The sequence below is a fragment of the Rhipicephalus microplus genome, chromosome 3, assembly GCF_043290135.1.
Source record: "Rhipicephalus microplus isolate Deutch F79 chromosome 3, USDA_Rmic, whole genome shotgun sequence".
In the NCBI taxonomy this organism is placed as follows: Eukaryota; Metazoa; Arthropoda; class Arachnida; order Ixodida; family Ixodidae; genus Rhipicephalus; species Rhipicephalus microplus.
The window spans coordinates 200494726-200520449 of NC_134702.1; positions in this window are offsets into that span (position 1 = coordinate 200494726).

Genomic DNA, 25724 nt, shown 5'->3' on the forward strand with positions numbered 1-25724 from the left:
TGCACTTCCAGCTTATTCTTTTGGGAGGGCCTCAACAACATGACCCTGTCTCCTACAGCAAAGTGTCGCGCTTTAGCTGTTCGATCGTAGTAAAGCTTAGCCTTCTGCTGTGCTTTGGTCATCCCACTCTCGGTCAGTTCTTGGGCTTTTGTTAGACGATCCAACAAGGTGAGGACATATTCCACTACTACAGGATCATCACCCTGACCTTCCCACGACTCTCTCAACATACGAAGAGGAGATCGCAGTCTGTGGCTGTAAACAAGTTCCGCTGGCGTAAACCCTGTTGTCTCATGTGGTGCAGTTCTTAGTGCAAACATCATTGCAGGTAAGCACATTTCCCAGTCAGTTTTTCGTTCAAAACATAATGCTCTTAACATTCGCTTCATCACGGAGTGAAGCTTCTCTATCGAGTTCGACTGCGGATGGTAGACTGAACTATGCAATAATTTCACGCCACAGCGCTCTAGAAAGGTTGTCGTTAAGGCACTCGTGAAAATGGTGCCCTGGTCTGATTGTATCTCGGCAGGAAAGCCTACCCGGGCAAACACGGAGAGCAGTGCGTTCACTACTTCCACAGAACTTAGCTTTTTTAGCGGGACCGCCTCCAGAAACTTAGTAGCTGGGCAGATTAAGGTCAGGATGTGACGGTAGCCTGAAGTTGTCTTGGACAAAGGACCTACTGTGTCAATTACCAACCGACGAAATGGCTCCGTGATTACGGGTACCAGCTTCATTGGAAATTTCGCCTTATCTCACGGCTTACCCACTCGCTGACACACATCCCAAGATTTTACAAACCTCTCTAATCTTTAAAGCATCCAGGCCAGTAGTATTCCTGTAAAAGACGATTTTTCGCCTTCTTTACTCCTAAGTGGCCTGACCATGATCCTCCATGCAGCAAACTAAGCAAATCCTGACGATACGCCTGAGGTACGACTACCTGGTCAAACTGTACTCCTCGCATATCTAGATATTTTTGATAGAGTATGCCGCTCCTCTCTTGAAATCTCACATTTCGTTTGGCGATTCCCTCTTTCGAACTGTCCTGGAATTGCTTAAGCGTCGGGTCACCCTTTTGTTTGGTTATTAATGAAGCGGTGCTCACCTGCAGCAGCCGACTGAAATTATTCGAAGTTGGCATGACACACAACTCTTTTGTAGTTCCTAGTACCTGGAATGTGTCACCCTCTGTGCTGTCCTCTGTACTACCAGGAATCGGCTTGGGAGCAACGGCATTTTCTATTTGCTCGGTCAACGAGGCGTAATTGACCCCTTCCAATTCGGGAGGAGGTTCATTGTCGCCTTTGGGAATGGTTGCCTCCGCGACTACGGCTTCTGCAGCCTGTTCTCGTACAAGTCGATTTGTTACCATGGTGTCCAACTCGCAACCAGGCCCGTTGTCGATTTCAGGCTTGTTTGCCTCAGTGAATGTTGCTCTCGCAGCCAGCGCACATGCCTTCGATCTAGTCAGTGCCTGCACTATGCCTTCTCCCAACATTAGACCTTTCTCCTTCAGCATTTGATTTGACTTATTTGAAAATAAGTAAGGATACTGAGGGGGTAGATATGGCGATACTGCTGCTTCCGTTTCCAATGTACCAAATGCGCCTATAAAGACAACTTTAGATACGGGAAGGCACTGACTGTTTGCTTCTACGGCTTGTCTAATCCAGGCACAGTCTCCTGAATACTGCCCGGACTGAACAAAGGACGGATCAACTACGTCCATAGTGGCTGCGGAGTCTCTAAGAACCCGACACTGCTTGCCGTTCACTGTAAGGTCGTACATATAGGGCTCTAACAACTTCATGTTCTCGTCGGCTTCATTTATAGATAAAAAGGCCACCTTTTCCTTCGGGCAATGTGTCGCGAAGTGCCCTGTTTCGTGGCGATTGAAACAAGCCGCCGGTTTTTTTGCCTCAAATTTCCTTTTGCTTGCCTCTGCCGACGCCCCATGGTTAGATGCCTTGTTTTCCATACCCTTTTGTGCGCGACTTGTCGGTTGTTTTCTAAACGGCGCCTTATTCGGTCGTAGGAATTTTTCCCTTTTAGGCTTGCTGCTTGCCCCGAGGGCGCGGCGCGTAATGAATTCTGCAGCGAGCTCTGCGGCTTTCGCTACGCTATTCACGTCTGGTCTATCCTGCACCCAGAACCTCACCTTTTCTGGTAACCTTTGATAGAATTGTTCCAGACCGATACACTCGAGCACCTTGTCATGATTCCCATACGCCTTTGCCTCTTTGAGCCACTCCCCCACGTTGGCCATTAACTTGTAAGCAAACTCCGGGTATGAATCATTGTTCTTTTTTTCGGCGTTGCGAAATTTTTGTCTGAAACCTTCCGCTGACAACCTGTATTTCTTGAGAAGGCTCGACTTTACCTCACTGTACTCGTCAGCCTCCTCTTTCGTGAGGCGCGCCATTACTTCTGAGGCCTCCCCTGGAAGTAGGGACAACAAGCGTTGAGGCCTTGTATCCTGGCTGAAACCTTGCCTTTCACAAGTTCTCTCAAAGTTGACGAGGAACAGCCCAATGTCCTCCCCTAGCTTGTACGATCTCATTAGGTCCGTCATTTTGAACCTGACCCGCTCTGCGGTACCGGATATCTCGCTGCCTCCTGCTCTACTATTATGGCTAATCTCTAGCTTGAGGCGCTTCATTTCAAGCTCGTGCTTTCGTATCTTATCTGCCTCGGCTTCTGCCGCTTTCCTTTTGGCCTCCGCCGCCTTTCCTTCGGCCTCTGCCGCTTGTCTCTCTTGAATCTCCTCGACACATTCTGACAGCTCGTCATCCTCCACCCCCAATGCGAGAATCGCCTCTATCAGCTCTGGCTTTCTTTGAGAGTCCGACACATCCAGATTCAACTCCCTTGCAAGTAGCAACGACATGGACTTTCGCGGGGATTTCAGATTCATGGCTGCCTCCAGTACCGTTGTCTCTGTTCCACAAAGATTCCTGTCCTGCAACTAATTAACCTTGACGGCAACGACAGCTCTAGATTCCTGCCTTGCCTCAAGTTTTCCGTTAACTTAGTATAAATATAAAGCTCCAAAAAGCTCTTACACGGCATCCTGCCCTGTCACTGTTAACCTTGACGCCACTGACAGAAAGAGTCTAACCAAGCTATCACACAATTTCTGCCTGACGCAAGTTACCTGTTAACCCAATGACCAAGACAGCCACTCTCTACCAGCTTTTACTTAACACATAGAGTAAATGCCGGGTAAAATTTAACAGAGAAAGCCGGCACTCACCCAGTTCGCAGTCATGTCTCCAGCGTCGTGCCTCTCAAAAGTGCCGTTCGGTTCCCTTTGAAAGTCGATGAACTCGTGTCATCCTTCTCCTGTCGTCCCGTTGTTGGTCTTCGGGCTAACTCCATTCAGTGGTCGCTTTCGGGGTTATCGGCATCCCGCCGCTGCCATCCAGTTGTTGGGACTCCGGGTCCTGCCAGTCTCGTTTTCGGTAGCTGGCCCGTCGCAGGATCCATCGTCCGACAATTCAGCGAGAAGAAGTGCCCGAACGAACGACAGAGATTTATTTACATGTTGAGAAGTGATCAACTGATCCAAAGAGAGAAGAGAGAGATACAAAACGTCTTCGGCATTTTATAGCGCCGCGTTGCCGACACTGGGCGCATTGTCCGCATCGTCAGCCAATACGGTGGCCCCGGCCCCTCAGCCACGAGAGAGGGGAAATACACCTTACAACACATGGAGGGGCACAACCTAACACGATGCCCAAATATGGTCATGACGCCCTAAAGATGCCCAAACATGATCATGAACGCTCAGCAGATTCCGGAATTCTCCCGGCGAGAGGGAGGAGCCTGAATAGGGAGGTGGGGGTCGACGACACAGTCGGTCAAGAACCGGTCCTCCCCACAACTCCTCTTGCTTGGTTCCCTAGCGCAAAACCAGTGCGTTGACCTTTGTTTTCGCTTGCCTGCAAGGCCGTATAAGGTGCAGGCTATCCCGGGAATGCGTCGACGATCTCCCAGAGGGGTTCGCAAACCTTCGGAGAATCTCAATGCTGGGGCCGGTCGTAACACCCGATAGCAGCCATGCACATGCTGCAATAGCAGCGGCAGATGTACTCGCCTGCAGCTGCTAGCACCGCATTTGCGTGAACTGGCAGGAGATAGCGCCTAAACCAAACGCAAAAACAGCTTATTGCTGGCATGTCAGGAATGGCGCATAAAAATGACAATCTATGATTCAACGCAATCTCTCCCTCCCTCCTTGCACCTACACCGCCTGGAAACAGCCTTCTAGACTGGCTACGTATCTATCTAGCAGCAATAAGCCTTTGGCTTTCATAGATGGGACTTCCAGAGTTTTGCATCTGTCGACGAGGCCTCTGGTACTTATAGTGCAAATAACTTTATCATAACCATGTAGCCAATCAGGAATATTCAATGCAGACCGACATAAAATGTTGCTAAGTTTGGATATCTATAGCCCAATCTGGCAAACCTGTCAAGATGAGAAGAATAGAGCTCGTACATGGAGCGCACCGAAAGCTGCAAATGTAACAAGGGGGATCAGAAACAGAAAACGAGATGACAATTACATTGCCCTTTTAGAAATTGTCTTTGTGATATGCCACATGGAATAATTTACTCTGACGGGGGTTTGGCGCCAAATTTATATACACGTATCGATACTCGTTCGAAAATGAAATCTGTACGCCGATTCGCAAATGCGTCATGATTCGCGATGATGCAATGCAGACCTGGAACATCCCTGGAGGAGAGCGTTTGCGACTTGAGGACCGTGCTTTTTACATTGCGTGCTCACAAGACCTGCTGCAAAAGCTACCACTTGAAGACTAACTGCTGAAACATGCAAAAATTCTTGGTTTGCACATCAGAGATACAGACCCTAAAGCCCACTCACTGCGGTACTCTGCTTCCCAACTGCCACAAGTGCTAGAGCTGTATGAAGGGTCTTCATTAATTTACGAGTGGTACATGCTCAAATGTGATCCAATAAACAACAGTGAGGTTGCAGTGCCTGAAAAGATTGACAGCTCGTGGGCTAAAGGATTTTAGCAGGAATCAGCTGCTGATGAATTAAAATACCCACTTCTTGCAAAAGTCGTAAAAGCCCTCTTGTCTCTCCTGCAAATGCAGATTGTGAGAGCGGGTTCAGTATAAAGAGGTATCTGCTAGAGGGCCGTTCCTGTTTGTCTCTTAATAGGCTGACTGGACTACGGCAGGTTAACACGTGTTCGCAAACGTACAATGGGGATGCCACCAAAGTACCCCTGTCACGTAAAGTGCCCCGATGTGTAAACAAGGCAACATGTTAGGCAGAGAGGCTTGGAAAGAAAATTAGGGATTCGGAGGCGTGCAACCACATAGACCCAGCCTAATGCCAATACTGTGGAACATCTGAAAAAGAACCTAACTGAAAAGGTTGTGCCATGCCGTGCATTACGCGCAGAAGAGGCAATCTCTACTGGCTTGTCTCACAAAAGCATGGAGCAGGTTTAAAGTGAGCAACTGTCAATAAATTAAGGGAATGAAAGCTTAGCTACTGCACTTCTCGAGCTCCATGAGCTGAAAAAATAGAAAGTAACAAAAACCACTGACGGAAAGAACTTTCATGATTTCATTGTCTAATTTGTATGGTTTAATTACAAAAAAACCTTGTCTCTAATACTAAAGCTCACTTTACATGTTAAACAAGGCAAGATCACGAGGTACATGTACACGTCTGAATAGTAAATTTATTCACACACTTGATATAGCTTTGTATATCTAGCCATTTTCTAATTGCCGACAGCGCGATTGTTTTTCTCAATTTATAGTGACTTTTGTATCATGTTTTATTGGACAAAGCTGTTCTGAGTAATGTAAAAGCGCTATTTACGAGGGCAAATAAAGTAATATAGCATGGTTTCTAGCTGTGTGTAAACAATCTAAATGACAGCACTGCATCAGTCTCACATGTGTCTATTTGCTCTGAAGTACCAAAGATGCACTAAACTAATGCATTAATTTTGTCTTGCTCCGACTAATCCAAAGCACAAAACTTTATGCTACAACACTGCTACAAAATGCTGATGTTACTGATTCTATATTGCTACAAAAGAGCCTTTTTTTTGCTCCACAAATCACTCCAAATCATAGATTCGCTCGACCACCACCGTGCTACTAATTGACTCATGCAGCATGAGTCTAGTTGTAGCAGGTTTTAAGCCGTCAGAGCGAATGGAAACTCTTTTTTTTCTTATACAATATTTTCACTATACAAAGTGGTACAGTAGAGCGTACATATTGGTAGCCGATATTTACAACTTTTTTGCAGTGAAAGCTGTTATGGAATCACAACTCCGGTCTCGCACAGCACCGTAGTTGTCCGCCGCCACTGCTGCCACCTGTGCGAAGTTAATGAGCGTTAAAGAACTGTACAGGTGATGAGAATCATCCACAGCCCAGTGAAACTGCGTCCATCATGGCGTGCATTACTTAGGGCTTAACGCAGCCAACAGCAAGCACCCGTAGTAAGTCCTTTTTAATACATCCAGGTTCTTCTTGTTGGTTCGCTACGCACGTTTTAAGAAGAAAAAAAACGCCAGGCCAGCGCGGAACGCACAGCACACTCCCAGTGAACGCTGGAAAAGTCGCCACTAAGAGCTTTTTCTTAAACTCCTTGGGTAACTGCTGCCACAACACTTGCAGGGCCCCCACCACGCCAAAAATATACAGCATTTTTGTTGTAGGCAACAATCCACTATGCTGTCCTTCACCATTCCTTGGAGAACCGTGCTCCCCGCTATATACTCACCAGGAATATCGTTTGAATTGTTTATGCTGTTGCTGACGATGATGGTTAATTATGCCTGAAGCTTTTGTAAGGGGTAGGGATGAGGAGAAGAAGAGTTGGAGCATTCGATGACCCACTCGTTAAACAATTAACATTGCGTGATGCTTGGCTGTTCCTTTGCTGTTATATAGCGCTTTATTAATCAAACTGACGTGATTTCTTTCGTCACAACAAGCCTGTTTAAGGCCGGTTTGTCCGGGAGTTTCAATCACCCCCATTGCTCAAAGGTAGAGTACTAGGCTGGCATGCAGGCGACCGGGGTTCGAATTTCATTGTGCCCTTGGTGTTTCAAAAAGCAATAGCGATTATAAAACTTCCAATACGAAGGTTAATAAAAGAGGAAATTCCGGCCTCGGTGTCGACATCGTTGTTTGAAAAAGAAAATGATAATCTCATGCGTGACTGAAAAATGCAGATTGATGCAATTAAAGTAAACGGTAAAAATATCTTGGGTCAGAGTGGAAAGTGAACCACGATCGTCTGGATGGTGGTTGAACCCGGGTCCTTTGCTTCGCGGATGTTCTACAACATGGTCGCACATCTTCTTGCCAATTCTGCGACAAGAACTACCTCTGATTGAAATGCAATGAAAGTAACTTCCATGCCTCACAAATACAGGCCTCCAGGAATTATAGTAACTAAACAATGTTTGACGAAAATTGCGCCAGCCCCACCACAATGGTCTAGTGGCTAAAGTACTCGGCACTGACCCGCAGGTCCCGGGATGGAATTCTAGCTGCTACGGCTTCATTTCCGATAAAGGCGGAAATGTTATACGCCCGTGTGCTCAGATTTGGGTGCACGGTAAAAAACCTCAGGTGGTCGAAATTTCCGGAGCCCTCCACTACAGCGTCTCTCATAATCATATGATGGCGTTGGGACGTTTAAACCCACATATCAATCAATCGATCAGAAAAATTGTGCTAATGATTGCTGCGGGAAACGAAAGATAATACAGAAGAAAGAAAAGATGAAACGAAAGAAAAGTTAGAAACCCAGTAAGCGTGAAAAAAGCCAGTTTAGATCCCATACTTTAACAAGGCATCCTATGAATTGAAGAAGAAAGGAGCCAGGCATGTGCTGAACGCTGTGTTCTCAGCTCCAGTCATTTGAAAGAAATGTGCCAAAAAGTAAACGACCCTGAGGCCAATAAAGATGAATGTCGAACACGTCATGCTAAAAATACGTTGAATGCGAAGTAGGCAGAGTATAATCTACCCTTCGGACATTTCGAAAGGAATACATTGGGCAATCGGAAAGATGCATCAAAACGAGTGACTAAAAGCGCATGTATATACATGTTAGCAGCCAGCCATCCCAGGTAACCTTTGTATGCACTGTAGAGAGTGTGGGTGCAGTCCACTGTTTGAAGAAACTAAAATTCTGTCCAAATAAAAAATAAGGCTACATGCGAATTTTGGGAAGCCTTTTACATATCAGACAAAGAAAGCGCATGCGTCAGTTCCAGCTCCATTGCACTGACCCCCACATAAACTGAATTCATCAGAACGATGGAGGCGGAAATGTTGTAGGCCCGTGTGCTCAGATTTGGGTGCACGTTAAAGAACCCCAGGTGGTCTAAATTTCCGGAGCCCTCCACTACGGCGTCTCTCATAATCAAATAGTGGTTTTGGGACGTTAAACCCCACAAATCAAACTGAATTCATCAGAAGACAGAAATAGCATTTTAATCAGCATACTCGGATAAGCACTTTGAAGCAGCACCAAATCTCGTAATCGTAATCACCCCACGTGTTTGCAGCTGAAGACCGAGGAGCAAGATTGCCGAGCCCCCCCCCCCCCGTTTTCGTAAATTGACTATTCTGTTTCCGGGACCCCTTCATTTTTCAAGTTCTTTCAATAAACTTCAGCTGATAGTTTGCGCTTGTACTGCCCACTTCTTTTTTGTCTCCTCCCTCACTTCGTCTTCCGCAGCAATTGTGGCGCGATTTTTCTCAGTCATCAAAAACCAACTAGCCTAACACTTCAATTTGGTAACTAAACAACATACATTCTGTCTATTCACCATGTAATCCCCAATATACTGTCACTGTTTCTCGCCTACGAATTTCAGATCTGACTACCCGTTACGGTTCGTAAAACTAGACTAAAGAGATAGTATTTGCAACTTTTAAATATCTCTGATCAATACTGTGTTATCCGATGTTTTTGTTGGAAATATGTACTTCGTGAATTGTGCTATGTACCGACGTCTGAAACGCATCGGTGTCATCAGTTTCTAAGAAAGAAATGTCATTACATGCCACTAACCTACTTCCTTTGGCATTGAAAGGCTCAGTAGGTATTTATTAGTCATCTTTAGGTTGGCAACTAATTGCTGAGGCATACTACATCAACAAAAAAGACAATCTATGTGTAGGCATACGCTCACTATAATGTGTGACAATGAAATTTCCTTCCTGAATTGTTATATTGCATAGTAAAAAAGCGTACATTTGATCCTTCGTTTCAATCTTTTGAAATCTTTTGTAGGCTTCGTTTGTAGGCTTCTTTTGTTTGTTTTGTTTGTTTTGTTGTTTGGTTTTGGCCTTATTGTGAAAGCACTTTAAACTCGGTCATAGTTGCAATTGCGAGTGTTCTGTTTAATATAGTTAGTTGTGAGAAGGCGATCTAAGACGTTTCATGTTTTCAAGGGCGAAGCTTCTAAAGCCGCGGGCCTGTCCCTCCTAGCTCGTACAAGACGGACCAGTTCGATGACTCACTTAGCAATTGCAAACACAGACAGACAGACAGACAGACAGACAGACAGACAGACAGACAGACAGACAGACAGACAGAGACAGACAGACAGAGACAGACAGGCAGACAGACAGACAGACAGACAGACAGACAGACAGACAGACAGACAGACAGACAGACAGACAGACAGACAGACAGATACATAGATGTATGGATGGACAGACGGACAGATAGACGGATGTACAGACAGACAGACAGACAGACACACCGACAAACACACAGACATATGGACGGATGGACGGACAGAGAGACGCACACCTATACAGGCAGACAGACAGACGGACCGACAGAAAGGCTGATGGACGCACAGACGGATGAAAGAACATACAGACCGACGGACGGATGAATGGATGGACGATTCACGTTTTCCAATATCACCCTCCGAAGCTTCGCCCCACTCATCATCATTCACTCCATGGATATGCTGTGATATGAATTCGTGCGTTCGCGTTTTCATGCTGCCTATTAAAAATGCGTACCTCATTACAACCTGCCGAAATTTCAGTTCTTCTGCAGACATTCAATGCCGCTTGACAGAAACACAATTTCATATTTTCTCGTTTGAGTGCTAAAATGATAGAGCAGCACCATTTTTGCAAGTTCGATGTTCACAACCTTTTAATTAGTGCCATAATACTTTTCCATGAAACAAACAAGTGATAAGCAAGCTCACATTCGCGGCGGAAGAGCTCATATTTTAGGTACGATAATCTTTTGTCATATAAAGCAGCACGAGTATTTGTAGCGCTCATTCCCGTCCACATTTGCCTACTTTGCGTTTCCACTTTACATACCAATGTCAAAAAATTGGATCTGTCCTGTTGTTGCAGAAAGAACTCGACTTGTGTAGCTGTTATGCACAAAGAAAGAAAAACCGCAAGATTCAAAACTTTTCCTGGTAACGGCTTCTTTTCGAGATGCTCTTTTTTGCGTATGTCGCAGTTTAATTACTTAGGAATTCTGCCATGAAGGGTTCCATGAGCATTTTAGAACAAATTTCACGGGAAAGCTTAGCGTGGCACAATGTCGCTCATACAAACTAAAAAGTTTCTCTCCCATAAAGGGGCGAATTCCTATGTCCCCAGACGCTTTCCCACATATCTGAGACGTGAAAAATGGTGCAAGTAAAGGTTTCAGAGGTGAGCACCCTGAAGAAAGGGTGCACAGCACAATATTGTAATTGTTACAATTGTTGCATGGAACCCTGTTGGTGGTGACGTGTTACTTTTTATTTGCAGAAGTATTTCTGAACCTGAAACCTTCGGGAACCTGGACTTGACATCGCTTATTGCTAGAACTTTATCTAGTGAGGCGAGTCTAGCTGCACTATTCGAGAAGCTAGAGGGTGTTAATTTGGATGTAATAAGGCTCAGTGAGCATAGAAGGACAGGTGAGGCCTATACAGGGCTACAGAATGGGCACGTCTTTTGCCATTGGGGGCTAGCTGACAGAAGAGAACTAGGCGTGGGGTTCCTTATCCACAGAAATATAACTAACAACATAGAGGAATACTATAGCAATTGTTAATGGGTGGTAGGTATCGTAATTAAACTCAATCATAGATACAAGATGAAGGTGGTACATGCTTACACGCCTACATTCAGCCACGATGACGCGTTAGTTGAAGGCTTCAATGAAGACGTGTGATTAATTGGCAATGAACAAGGTCAAAACTCACAGCTTTGCCGCAAAGGCAAAGCAACGAACCCGGTAGCAACAGATTGAAGGATCAGGCGCAGAATAGCAAGGCTTTCCCGGAGTGTTGGGCTGCATCGATGGGCCTTACGTGGAGACAAGATGCCCGGTCCACAAGATCAGGTCCACATACAGAAACAGGCATGATAAGAAACCCTACAACGTGCAGGCATTCTGCGACGGACACAAAAGCTTGTGGACGTTTTTCTTTAAAATATGGAGAAAACACACGACTCAGAAGCGCTCAAACGCTAGCTTGTTTTAAATAGCTTGCCCAAGATATGTAATGGAAGCAAAATTCATTTATTAGGTGATGTAGCTAACCCTTTGAGGGAGTATTTGTTAACGCTGGTTCGCGACTATGGCCACATAACACCCGAGGAAAGCGAGTAAAACTTGCAGCACAGCAAAACAAGAGTGCGCTTAGAAAATACGTTCGGCTTACTCAAGGGACGCTTCAGGCACACATTGTACCTGGAGTATTGAACCGCAGAGAGGGCCAAGTTATTTATAATTTCGTGCTGTGTGCTGCATAATTTCTGCATAGACGCAGGTTACACAGAGTTCTTTGATGAGAAGGAAACTGGCTGCAACGTCGGGAAAGCAAACCCCGATGAGCTTATTGTCACCGAGGACCCAAAAATGGAGAAAGATTTTCGCCAGTTAGGTGAAATTAAACGACAAAATGTAGCACGTCGTTTTAGCCAGGCATATTTTTTATGCTGTTGGTACAAAAAGCTTGACATGCTGTGGCACCGACTAACATGACGCGGATACCATGCATGGCTATCTGTACATGCTGTGTATACAATTGGTGAATTTCTTCTGTGGCATTGTCATTGTCAGATCCAGTGATCTGATGTTATTGGATCGGTGATGGACCGCGTTTATCTGTGCTATTTTCTATATTACTGTTGTTATATCCGTAGATTGTAAACAGTTTGTATTTATTTCTTTGTAGTCTCCATAAATGTATATCTTTTTGTGCTTATACCGTTTGATATTGCCACGTGTCTTATTTTTATTTTAGCAAGCTTCACCCGCAAAGTTTGTTCACAACACTCCAGGCTGACCACGGTGATATATGTGTTAGAAGCTTCGCGACTGTTGTAGATCATTATGTTAGGATTGCGCGCTGGCCTTGCCGCGGTGTGTAGTGGCTAAAGTACTCGGCTGCTGACCCGCAGGTCGCGGGATCGAATCCTGGCTTCGGCGGCTGCATTTCTGATGGAGGCGGAAATGCTGTAGGCCCGTGTGCTCAGATTTGGGGGTACGTCAAAGAACCCCAGGTGGTCGAAATTTCCGGAGGCCTCCATTACGGCGTCTCTCATAATTATATCGTGGTTTTAGGACGCTAAACCCCACAAATCAATCAATCGATCAAGATTGCACGCAGGACGCAAACAGTCTAGCTTTGTCGAGTGATAACGCAGCCACCAGCGATAACGCTGGAAGCTTCGGTCATTCATATATAAAAGCCGACGCCTGTGACCACTTGTCAGTTCTATCGACGGACGCCGCTCTGTTCGCCGCTATCAGTGTACAGCGCGCATTGCTGTAGTGTGATCTTCGCTTCTTGGCAGAACTTCGCCAAATAAAAGTTTTCTTCTGAACCTGTTGACTGCTGCCTTCGTCCACGTGACAATATTAGTTATTTTATATGTGCAAAATGCGGGCTTAATCAGAATTCTTTTATTAATTGAGAAGTTGAAAGTACCGGTTTGCGTTGTCTGTTTCTGTCTCCCGCGAGCTTCTCCAGTTGCCTTTGCTAATCGCCAACTGGCCTGCACCCACACGATTCTAAGCCACAAAGTAAATATTGATGTTACAAGTTCTTGTGCTTCGGAAATTTAATATAAAGTACAAGATGGCACGGGCAAATCAAAATAGCCTTTAAGCGCAAATGGCTTACCAGCCAATTTATTTTGCGCTCATAGTGCAGCCTTTTTAGCCTTTGTCAGGTACATGCGAACTGCACTCACATTGTTCCAACAGTACTCCTCGGCAGTCGACAAACAAAAGCAAAAAAAACAGTACAAATAAAATCGTTATATATCACATGAGAACAAAATAACACAAAATAAGTTGTAATAGAATACATCCAAGCTCGCTTCCTTGCAAGAATAAAGATTCTTATGAAACATTAGGCATCATTTTTTTCAGCTGTCAGAGAAGACTTGAGTAAATCTATTTTTTTTTCTTTGTGGCGGTGCTCCCTTTGTTGCTCACGGTCTTCATGTATCTTCCACATCATTAGGATCTGTCTCTCTTGGAGCTGCCGCTTTGGAAGTTGCTGCTTTAAACACTACTTTGCCTGCTTCTGTCAGTAGATCCGGCTTTAGACTGTCATCAACGGCTGCTATTTTTCTGAACTCTTCGGCATATTCCTCTTCAACGGGCTCGACACCAGAGGACTTGTTATGGTCGCGTTGATGGGTAGTCCTTTTTTTCACAGTCTTAAGTCTCTGTTGGCACTGTTCTGGCGTTTTGTGGAGGCCTAGGGCGTCTTCAATGTCTGCGGAAAACCTTCATTGGGCCCACATATTTGAGGTACTCGTAATATTTGTCTAATAGAAGTTTCGTTTCCCCCTCGGTCCAATCACACGGGGCACCGTCATCGCTTGTGCAATCTGAAAATGTCAAAATAAAGTTGCGCAACTCTAGTGAAATGTATACGGAACTACATTGCAAGCTAGCTAGCATATAACAGGAAAGGCAGCGTGAATCGACGGTACGTTTAAAATTATACATTTAAAATTTTATCTGAAAACACCGTGGTAGTCGTTACACATATCGTGCTCAATATAATGATATCAGATTTTGCGTGTATGCAGTTATCATGGTCTCAACACAATCCTCAAAACAGTTGTGAATCTTATATTTTCTGGAATGTGCTCTGCTGTATAGCAATACGTAAGTAGCTTTACCCCACCTTCTATCCTAAAATAAATATTATTATTTCAGTTTGTGTTCATACATGAAACAAAAAACTTAAACGCACGTACAGTGGCGCTCGATGTGAGTTGCAACACTGTGCCCACCGTTAAATATACCGAGCCGCATACGACTGGCAAACATGCGCAACATTGGTTTCGAACATACCAAAAGAAAGTGGGCCGACGACATATATCAAGCTTCTCCCGAAGTAAAATAATGGCTGTACGTACGCCTCTGGGAGGCTGCGGCAAATCCCAACAAGCTTGTAGGTTGAAGCTGGCCTGCAGAACTCGTCCCGAAGGTATAATCGTCGTCAGTGCAGTCGATAAGCCCCAATGGCCCCACCATCGGCGACTCGCAGGTGCTGCCTTGAGAAACGAACGCCGGATAGGCAGCTTTAGGCGCCGATGCATTCGCAACAACCACTTCCTTTTTCACTTCAAGAGCTTTTCACTTCGGACCCTGGCCACGCCTATAAGAGGAATGTGGCCAAAGTTCTTACTTTTGGTGGCTCTATTCGTCATAAACACAACAGAAGTGTTTAACTCCTCACACATGCAGTCGTCCGCTTGTTACCTATCTACTGCATGAGTTGCGAATACTTTCTTTGCCTGTTATTAACTTACTTAAAAGAATTTCATCCAATCGAGGTTTTGTCATTAAAATCGAATATTTTGTTTTCATCACCAATCACATCTACCGATGCGCTCATCGCGTAGCAGACGATGCAAAAGCGGACAGAGCACAGGGGGGCGCAAATTCAAAGCGCACGCGTTGTGCTAGGCAGCGCTAGCAGCACGCACCAAAGTGGTGCATTTTGTCTTCTTTCGGTATTTCCATTTACCCTCCATACAACCGGGGTGTTCTGCCCTTTTTACTTTTAAGGAAATTCTAGACTGCTCCGCGACCGCTCCGGGACACAATTCCCAAAAATGCTATTAGTACCCTGTGCTTTGCTGATGACATTGCATTGCTGAGTAACTCATGAATTGCAACTCGTGATTACGGAGTTAGACAAAGAGAGCAGAAAAGTAGGTCCTAAAATTAATCCGCAGGAAACGAAAGTATTGTACCGCAACCTCGGAAGAGAACAGCGCTTCGAGATAGGTAATAGTGCACTTGAAGTTGTAATAGTGCACTTGAAGTAACTTGGGAGAGGTATTAACCACGGAGCCGCACCACGATATTGAGGTAACTAGAAGAATAAAAGTTGGTGGAGCACATTTGGCATGCACTCTCAAGTTATGATTAGTAGATTGTCACTATTCCTCAAGAGCAAGGTTTATAACAGCTGCACCTTGCTGGTACTTAGCAATGGAGCAGAAACATGGAGACTTACAAAGAGGGTTCAGCTTGAATTGAGTACAACGCATCGAGTGGTGGAAGGGAAAATGATAGGTGTATACCCTTAAGAGACAAGCCGACAGCAGAGCGGATCAGGGAAAAAACCGGGGTTAAGGATATAATGATTCAAATCAAGAGGAAATGAACATAGGCCGGGCACGTAGAGCGTAGGAAGGATAACCACTGGTCATTAAGGGAAATTTACAGGACTTTCAGGGAAGACAAGCAGGTTAGGGGGAGACAGAGAGTTGGGTGGGCAGATGAGATAAGGCAGTTTGCGGGTAGAAAGTGGCAGCAGCAAGCATGGGACCGAGTTGACTGGAGGAACATGGGAGAGGCTTTTCTCCTGCAGTGGACGTAGTCAGACTGATTGTCATAATGATGATGACTTCTGAACATTTTATAACTGCAACGGGTAACATACGTACGTTTACATTTCTCGAAAACGTGAAGTGTCACCTTATAGGTTACATATTCATCCACTAATCACGGGAGTTCAACACAAAACTCTTACGTCTCGTGTCACATTGTCAGAGGTAACCTCATGTCCTATCAGTGGACTGGGGCAGATGTGGCGGGTGTTAACAATAAGGTATCATGTAATGCGTTAATGGAGCGCCTCATTACCATAGGCCGTGGATGTGCACTAAAAATTGAGGCAAGCTGTATAATAATAGCACTGAATTTATTAAACAATGAGTGTTTAATAAATTTACACATCTTGCAGTTGTCAGAATGCCGTCCTTACACTAGTACTATAACAGCTGGTTGCGTCAGACTGTACGAGACCGGAAAAAGTGTTGAAATCAAGAAAACAATAAAATAAAGAACTATTAAGAAATCAATGAACAAGTGCATTTTGATTTTGATGAATATGTAAATGGAGTATTATTTTAGGCGCAAGCAGTGAAAAAAGCGCCTTGCATTTGTGTGCATGTCTATCGTGTTAGTGTTCATATTTTATTTCTCTTTTTCTTTCTTGTTTCCAATTCATAGTTCTTCACCACTGTGCAAGGTAACGAAACAATTTTTTTCCTTGCTTAACCATGACTATCTTTTTTTTTTGATGTGCTTCTCATTTTTTCTGTTCGTCATTCGTAACTTCATTCACATTGTGATTGCGATTCAAAAGCCCCATGTGTGAAACAGAAGTATGATGGGAACCTATCTCTTTATTAAATACCGCCACCAACAACCCCATCACGTGCACGCACACTTAACGATAACTTTTCATCCGGAAGAACGGCCTGCAGCTGTAAAATAGCCTGACCCGCCATAGAGGATCAGCGATTAAACGAGTGGTAGCTTGCTGTATAAACGGTATGTCACCATAAGATTCCCGTGTGGACCTTTTCATCTTCATCAGCTTCCACCGCGTTTCATATTGGTGACACTGCTCGTGCATGCCCCGGTCCAAACGAAGCTATTGAGTGCCGCACATTTCAAGAATTTTTGGAATCTAGACGTGTTGTTATCCGTCGGCGGTAGCAATGGCGTCCTGCCAAAGCGTAAATCGTATCTGGCGAAGAAACCTTGTTACCGAGAATGGCTCTCGGTTATATGCAGCAGATAACCACTATAGCAATATGATAAAATTGCAGTATCACACTACAAAGCTTGTGGCTTCCCGGGACAGTTAAACACGGCTCATTAGTAACACAAGGGGCCCAATCGTAAACAATTAAACACTGGCATTCGACGCTCTTTGTAGTGCAGTAATAATATTTTAGCTTAACATTACAGTTCATATATGCTCACTATGCAGTATGTCCATGCCGAGAGCCATTTATCGGAACTATCTTTTTTTCAGTGGCTATCACTTCGTTGGCTTATTTCCCATTCAGTTACAGCAGGCTACCGCTGTTGCCAAAGAGAGATGAAGCAACGTGCAGACGCCCTCAGATCTTGGTCACGCACGCTGCTCTCCAAATTGTGGTTACAAATGACACGATCACCACTTCTTCCGTGCAGTTCTGAAGACACATGCACAGCTCACGCCAAGGGTCGAAGCAAAACTGCTGAGATTTCAGGTTTCTTTATTGAGACGAGAATGTGACATGTGTTTAGTATATAAAAGGAGGTCTCAAAGTCAAAGACTGTAGCGGGACCGCATGTTAAAGGCAATTTGTGGTAAAACAGTGTTAAGGGCAACATAAGCTATAATCAAAGTTATAAACTTAGCAAAACTGCAGCAGAAAATTATATACATATATATATATATATATATATATATATATATATATATATATATATATATATATATATATATATATATATATCATGGATGGTTCCAGAAGTTAGACCTGGCACAGGACACATTCACTTCTTTTTCCTCTACCCACTTCAACGAAAGTCCCGTATCATTTTGCCCCGTTGCAGACGATGTCCACTGGGTGAGTTAGTGCCACGTGTGGTATGGTTTCAACTGGGCGATGTTCACGACGTCAGTTTTCGTGGAGCGATGGCCAGATGTGAGGCGCGATATTATAGCGAGACATCGGGGTTGTTTAAACTAGACACATCAGATGACCATCTGGATGAAGAAGTGTGGGAGCGATTCCGCACAAGCAAGTGATGACAAGTAGACACGATGATTTCGGGGAGCACTCATTGGGGGTGTCTTTATCTCATATACCTTTATCTTACACAATGCACGAAGTCACAAACACAAAACATGAAAAATGATGGCATACCCCTCGGCTTGCACGACTGGTCTCCAGTGGTGAGATGCGCTGTGGACCCCAAGTCCACTCACCCCAAAAAGGGCCCGAGTCGCTGCCTAAATAGGGTTTTCCAGCATCCACGGGTGCGCGTACCAATCAGGCAAGCCGAGGATAACCAATCCAACACGAGTTTTAATGGTCACGTGAAGCCTGTCTCACCCCAAAACTGTGGCAGCTTCTGGAAATGGGCGCACTCTCTAAAACGGCCTTGACGCGATAATAAGTGCTCAAATTTCGGTGCCCTTTTGCCCTGGAGGACCTAAGCGGCGGCTAGTTTGTTTGAAGCGTGAGGGGCACAGTGGTTAGACGAAGGAGAAAGGCACCTAATTTCTGCAGTCTGGTCAAAAGCATGGTGCGGTGCCTGCTTTGGCGCGAAGCGCACAGTGACCGGCCTGATGCAGCCCTTTCTGTCAAGACTCTCATCCTTCCTTAAGGTGCCCTCTCTAAGACAAGTCGTTCAATAGCGCCTCCAACAAGAACATCTGGCAAAGAACGAACTCCAGCTGTACCCGAAAAAGAAAAAGCTATCCGCGAGACATTGCCTTCGCGACACCTACTCCAACGAAAAAGAGTGACCCACTCGTTTTATCAGCAAAACGCGAAAACAAATTGACTGAAAACTCCAAAGGGTTTTGAATTCAACAAGTGTGTGGGCTGCTTATTTAAAGACGCTTATACATGTGTCTAAAAATTGAAAAGTTTAAAAGAATTACATATTTAAATCCGAAGGTGAAAAACGAAAATCATCGCGAAACAGAAATCGATGAAGTTCACTCGTCGGCACTGTAATACAACTCAGTGTCCGTGTCGTAAGCTTAGACATTCTGTTGTGCATTGTTACTGCTTGGAAATGTCTTGCAGGTGGAATAACGTTCAGCGTAAGTGTCGTAGCCTTCGCACTGCTGTACTGGAACACTGGTCTCTGTCCCGCGCACAACATGTCACAAACAGAGTTCTTGACCCACTCGCGAACCACACTCACGCACAACACTTGAATGCAGTTCCTGTTCATCACTGTTCGCATTGCACTCGTGCACGTGAACACCTCGATGTTGTTCGCAGATATCACTCCTCGCACTGCACTCGCGCACATCACCACTTCGATCGCGCGCCTCCTGATTATCGCCGGATTCATCGTCTGCGTCGTCGGCATCGAAGGAGCATCGGACGTGGCATGATTTTAAACGCTCCACATTGACATTGACAATGTCACTTTTTCTTCCAGCTTGGTCTACCACCTCCCAGTTACTCGCGGCTACCCGGCGCACGAGAGGGAAAGGTCCACGGAATCTGTAAAGAAACTTTGTCCGGAGTCCACAAGTACACCAAGACGCCCTCATGGTAAACAACACTTCGTCGTTTAGCATCATAGCTGCGTTTGTTCTTCTCCTGCTGACACCTCTCCCGTTCTTTTACCAGTCTTCGAGCCAGCCAGAGTCGTCGAGCCACTCTGGTAGCATCCAGGCTGCAGTCGAATCCACGTTGTGCGCCCGACCTAACATTTACAGGTAGCGTCGGCTCCTGTCCGCGAAGCAGAAAGGAGGGCGTGAATCCGGTCGTCTCGTTAGTGGAAGAATTGTAAGCAAAGAGGACGTACGGCAAAATTCATCCCGGTCACGGTGGTGCCACGAAACGTGCATGCTGAGAATGTCAGCTAACGTGCAGTTAAAACGCTCGCACAAGCCGTTGGCCGGTGGGTGGTATGCTGTTGTGGTGGCATGATCGCTACCCACTAGCCGTAAAATTATCTCGGTGAAGTTGGCGACAAAATGTTGTCCACGATCGCTTATCACTTTCTCCGGTGCACCATGCGCAGCAAGGGCGTTCGACGAACGCCCTTGCTGCCTCTGCGGCAGTGGCCGCCTGACATGTGACAGCCTCGACTCATTTTTTGTGGTAGTTGGTAATCACGACAATATAGCGGTTCCCTCATTTGGACTTACTGAAAGGTACAATGAAGTTCATGCCCACCTGTTGAAAGCGTCGACCTGCAAGTGGGGTCGGTTGGAGAAAACCAGCCGGCCTTCCAGGCGGTCGCTTTCGCCTCTGGTAGTCAGGGCAGGATAGTACATACTTGCTGACGTACGTGAACATCTTCAGCCAGAAATAGTGGCAACGCACTTTTTCCCATGTGCGCTTAACACCCAAGTGGCCTGCCGTGGGGTCGTCTTATAGCAGTGTGTTAAAATCTCGGATCTCAAGCACTTAGGGACCAAGAGCACCGCGCAATCTTCCTGGAAGTCTTTCGCCCTCCGATACAGTACACCTTCGATCGACCGGAATCTCCGTGCCGTTCTTTAATTTTCCTGACAACGGAGGCATCCAGGTGCTCGAGGTGCTGTGCGATATCTCTCATCCAAGGGCCTGCCCTCTGCTTTTTCCCAACATCCACCTGATCCAGGACCAGCAACGGTAAAGGGTTTTCTTGGCTTACCGGCATGGAATCGTGTGGAAGGCGGGACCGCGTATCGGGTTTTCCATTCTTGAGGCCAGGGCGGTGTCGCGAAGTTATGTCGAATTCCTGAAGCAATAGTGACCAGCGCATAAGACGACCGTTTGGATTCCTTACTTTCATCAGCCGAGCAAGGCTCGCTTGGTCAGTTACGACCGTGATTTCAGCGCCAAAGATGTACGGCCGAAACTGTCCACAAGCGTACAAGACGGCGAGGCATTCTTTTTTAATCGTGCTGTAGTTCGTCTCAGCCTTGTTAAAGTGGCGACTGGCATAGGCGATTACTTGTTCTTGAGCTCCGATTTGTGCAACAAGGAGGGCACCAACGCAGTAATCGCAGGCATCAGTGTGCACCTCTATTGGCTTTCGTGGCTCAAACTGACGCTAAACTGGGGCTGTGATTAGCTTCTCTTTGAAGGATCGCATCGCTGCTTCGCAAGCCGCATCCCAGACGAAAGGAACATCCGTTTTAGTGAAGTTTGTCAGAGGTCAAGAAATGTGAGAAAAATCTTTGATGAAATGGCGATAGTAGCTACAAATTCCAAGAAAACTCAGAAAACTTCCAATTCACGGAGGAGCCGGTGTCAAATACAAGTTGTGCATATGTACCATTGGCTCGCCTGGGAACTGCAAGAAGCTGACTTTCCGACAATCTGCCGATGGGGCGGGCGGCTGGGCTGGCCTTCTAGGCCTTGCCATTCTCGTTTCCCGAGGGGTTGTGCTGTCCATTCTGGTTCTCAACGGGCACCGCTTGATCATTCCTGCCATCCCCAAGCCGTTGCCAGCACTGTCACGCTATGTGACCCATGCGGTGACAAATCTGGCATCGGGGACGCCCTTCGTTGGCGCGGGAAGTTCTGCGTGGCCAAGGCATTCGGGGGCGACACATCTCGTCCTCGATGCTTTTCAGCCAGTCAAAAAGCGATGCGATGGAGTCGGCAATCGCCTTTAGGACTCTTTCATGATCGGGAACCTCCCGCGGGCGACGCAACTCGGCCGCGGCGCAGCTGGCGACACATGAAGGGGGCTGTATTGTTGCTGCGGCGGGTGCTATTCCAACCAGAGGCACAATGTTTTGCGTCCATGACTGCAGGCTGGTAGAATAGTAAGTGTCAATCGCTGGCGCCCTGACACACGACTCATCAAAGACTTCATATTAATGCGCTGCAAAATTTGGAAGAAATCAGCGCAGTTTTCTGGGTTTGCAGTTATCATTTTTTCTTGAATGTCCGGGCGTTAACTGCGCTAAAGGTGCCGCAACCGTTCGTCTTCTATCATAGACGGGTTAGCCCTAGCACAAAGTTGTGCGAAATCATAATAATACTGCTCAGGGGTTCCGGAAGGCAGCTGGGTCCGGTTTTGCATACGCAAATGAGCGATCTCAATCGACTTCCGACTTGTAAATGAAGTTTTAAAGAGCGTCGCCCACTCTTCTCATGAATTTGGGGCACCCGTTAAAATTTGCGTCGTGTGCCACTATTTTGCATTCCCGTCTAGTGCCAAATATAAAAATTTACCCTTTGTGGCTTGGTACCAACTGTTTAATGACGCTACATGCTCGTAGCAAAGTAGCCACTCAGAAATAGAATCCTCTGGCACGCCTCTGAACTCTGGTGATCCGACGAAAGCTTTTCCTTGGTGGTAGACGTAGCGGAGAGGAAGGTAGGGGGTTCCGTCATATTAGAAAAGTGCGAGGTTGTTTCCTGATGCTTGTTGTTGACTCGGGGAATGATTTCAGAGTGGTCATAATGCTACCCCACACCTCCACTGCTTTGTAGCGAAACTGTGAAACTTCGGGGTTGTTTAAGCTAGACACATCAGAAGACCATCCAGATGAAGAAGCGTGGGAGCGATTTCGCACAGGCACGTGATGACAAGTAGACACGATGATTTCGGGGAGCCCTCGTTGGGGGTGTCTTTATCTAATATAATTTGATCTTACACAATGCACGAAGTCACAAACACAAAACATGAATAATGATGGCATACCCCTCGGCTTGCATGACTGGTCTCCAGTGGTGAGATGCGCTGTTGACCCCAACTCCGCTCACCCCAAAAAGGGCCCGAGTCGCTGCCTAAATAGGGTTTTCCAGCATCCATGGGTGCGCAGGCCAATCAGGCAAGCCGAGGATAACCAATCCAACACGAGTTTTCATGGTCGCGTGAAGGCTGCCTCGCTACAAAACTGTGGCAGCTTCTGAAAACGGGCGCATTTTCTAAAACAGCCTTGACGCGCTAACAAGTGATCACATTTCGGCCCCTTTTTCCCCGGAGGACCTCAGCGGCAGTTTGTTAGTTTGAAGCGTGGGGGGCACAGTGGTTAGAAGAAGGATAAAGGCACCTAATTTCTGCAGTCAGGTCAAAAGCACGGCGTGGTGCCTGCTTTGGGTTGAAGCGCACAGTGACCGACCGAATGCAGCCCTTTCTGTTCAGACTCTCATTCTTTCTCAAGGTGCCCTCCCCGAGACAAGTCTTTGAATAGCGTCTCGAACAAGAGCATTTGTCAAAGAACGAACTCCATCTGTAGCCGAAAAAGAAAAATCTCTCCGCGAGACATTGCCTTCGCGACAATATTACGTACGTAACGTCACTAAGGCGCGACAAAACAACGAAGGAACCTGTATAGCGGGCCAGAAACTTTTGATACAAGCTACTCCTGCGATATGGAGTCCACAGCCACACCATATCACCTTCACTGTACGACACATGTCGATGTCGCTTATCGTAGTGAGCCTTTGAACGGTCTTGGGCTGCAAAAATCTGAAGACGCGTGATGCGCCGTGCCTCCTCTGCACGACAGAGCGTCTCTGCAAGTGATCGGTTTCCTTGCTCTGAAAACCGCATATTAGTGTCGAGGGTAGTACGTGGCTCACGGATGTAGAGGAGTTAAAACGGGCTAAAGCCGGTGGTCTCTTGTGGCGCAGTGTTTTAGGCGTAGGTAATAAACGGTAAAACTTCGTCTCAGTTTGTATGCTTGGAATCAACGTACATAGCAACCATGTTAATAAGCGTACTGTTGACATGCTCAGTCAAACCGTTGGTCTGTGGATGGTATGAAGTGGTGTGATGAAACTGAAAAACAGACCAGCGAATCAACTCTTCCACAACGTCGGCTACAAACTGGCGGCCACGGTCGCTGATGATGGCACGAGGGGGTCCATGCCTGAGGATGATGTAGCGTAGCAGGAAGTCGCAAACGAGATCCGCTGTTGCGGCAGAGATCGCTGTGGTTTCAGCATACCAAGTGAGGTGGTCGACAAAGACTATAATTCAGCGGTTCCCAGTGATAGATCGTGGAAAAGGCCCATCAAGTCAATACCAACGATTTCATAGGGAAAACATGGAGGCGGTATGGGATGGAGAAATCCTGGCGGCACACTTGTTGGACTCTTGAACCGTTTACAATGCTCAAAGCTGGTCACGCATTTAGCTGCAGCTTGGCGCATGCGGGGCCAGTAGAAACGTTCCCATGGTCATCACCAGTGGACCTTGTAATCAAGATGGACAGTACACTTCACTTTTGCGTGAATAATAGGAAGCTAAATAACGTCACAAAGAAAGACGTGTACCCGTTGCCTCTAGTAGGCAATTCTCTTGACAGGCTGAGGCGAGCAAAGTGATTTTCCTCAATCCACCTCAAAAGTGGTTGTTGGCAAATTGAAGTCGACGAACGTGACCGCGAAAAAAACGGCTTTTGTAACTCCTGACGATCTGTGTGAATTCCGAGTGCTCCCCTTCAGCCTCTGCTCCGCTCCGGCCACATTCCAACGAATGATGAATAACATTCTTGCTCACCTAAAGTGGAAAGTAGCCTCGTCTATGTAGACGATGCCATTGTCTTTTCAAAAACATTTGACGAGCACCTTTATCGCCTTTGGAGTGTTCTTGAAGCTATACGATCCGCTGACCTTACCTTCAAACCTGACAAGTGCCATTTCGGCTACAAAGTTCCTGGGTCATGAAGTTCCTGGGTCATGTTGTGAGCGCTGCATGCGTTCGGCCAGATCCCGAGAAGACTGCCACTGTAGCCGCTTTTCCAGATCCGACAGACAAGAAGTCTTCGGCGATTTCTGGGGCTCTCCGCACGCTATCGCCACTTTATTGCAACATTCTCTAAGAATAAGGAGCCACTCATCACACTTACACCTGACGACACCCCATTTATGTGGGCTAACGAACAAGCGACTGCCTTTGCAGAACTGCAACATTGATTGTCTTCCCCTCCTGTACTTGGTCATTTCAATGAGGACGCTGACACAGAGGTGCACACTGGCGCAAATAACATTGGTCTCGAAGCTATCTGGTGCAAACACAAGATGGGACCAAACATGTGATTGCCTACACGAGCCGCACTCTATCACGTGCCGAAATCAACTATTCAACGTCAGAGAAGGAATGTCTCGTGGTAATATGGGCAATTACAATGTAAGGTCTTATCTCTAAGGGCGCCCATTTAAAGTTGTGACTGATCACCACGCTTTATGTTGGTTGGCCAACCTCCAAGACCCCTCTGGGTGATTAGCACGATAGAGTCTGCTTCTTCAAGAGTTCGATGTCATTATCGTATGCAAGTCGGGCAGAAAGCATGAAGACAGCAGTACGCCATCACGAGCACCCATGGAATCCGACCGTACAGCTGTAGACAATCACAGTGCCTTCCTGGGGACTCTCTCAGTAGGGCGGACCTTCTCAGTAAGCAACGAGTGGACCCCGAGTTAAGGCCCATCATTGATCATTTAGAAGGCAGCACCGTGCCTGTTCCCTGTCTACTTTCCCGTACGTTGCTGTAATTTGGCTTACGACACGGCATGTTATACAAGAAAAACACCAGTGCCGGCAGCAGATCTTCTCTTCTACTCGTTACTCAAGACCTTCGCGGTGGCATCCTATTAGCCTGCCACGATGAGCCGACAACCGGCCATCTAGGGTACTAAAGGATGCTCGACCGGGTACGACAGCTATATTTCCGGCCAAAACTTGC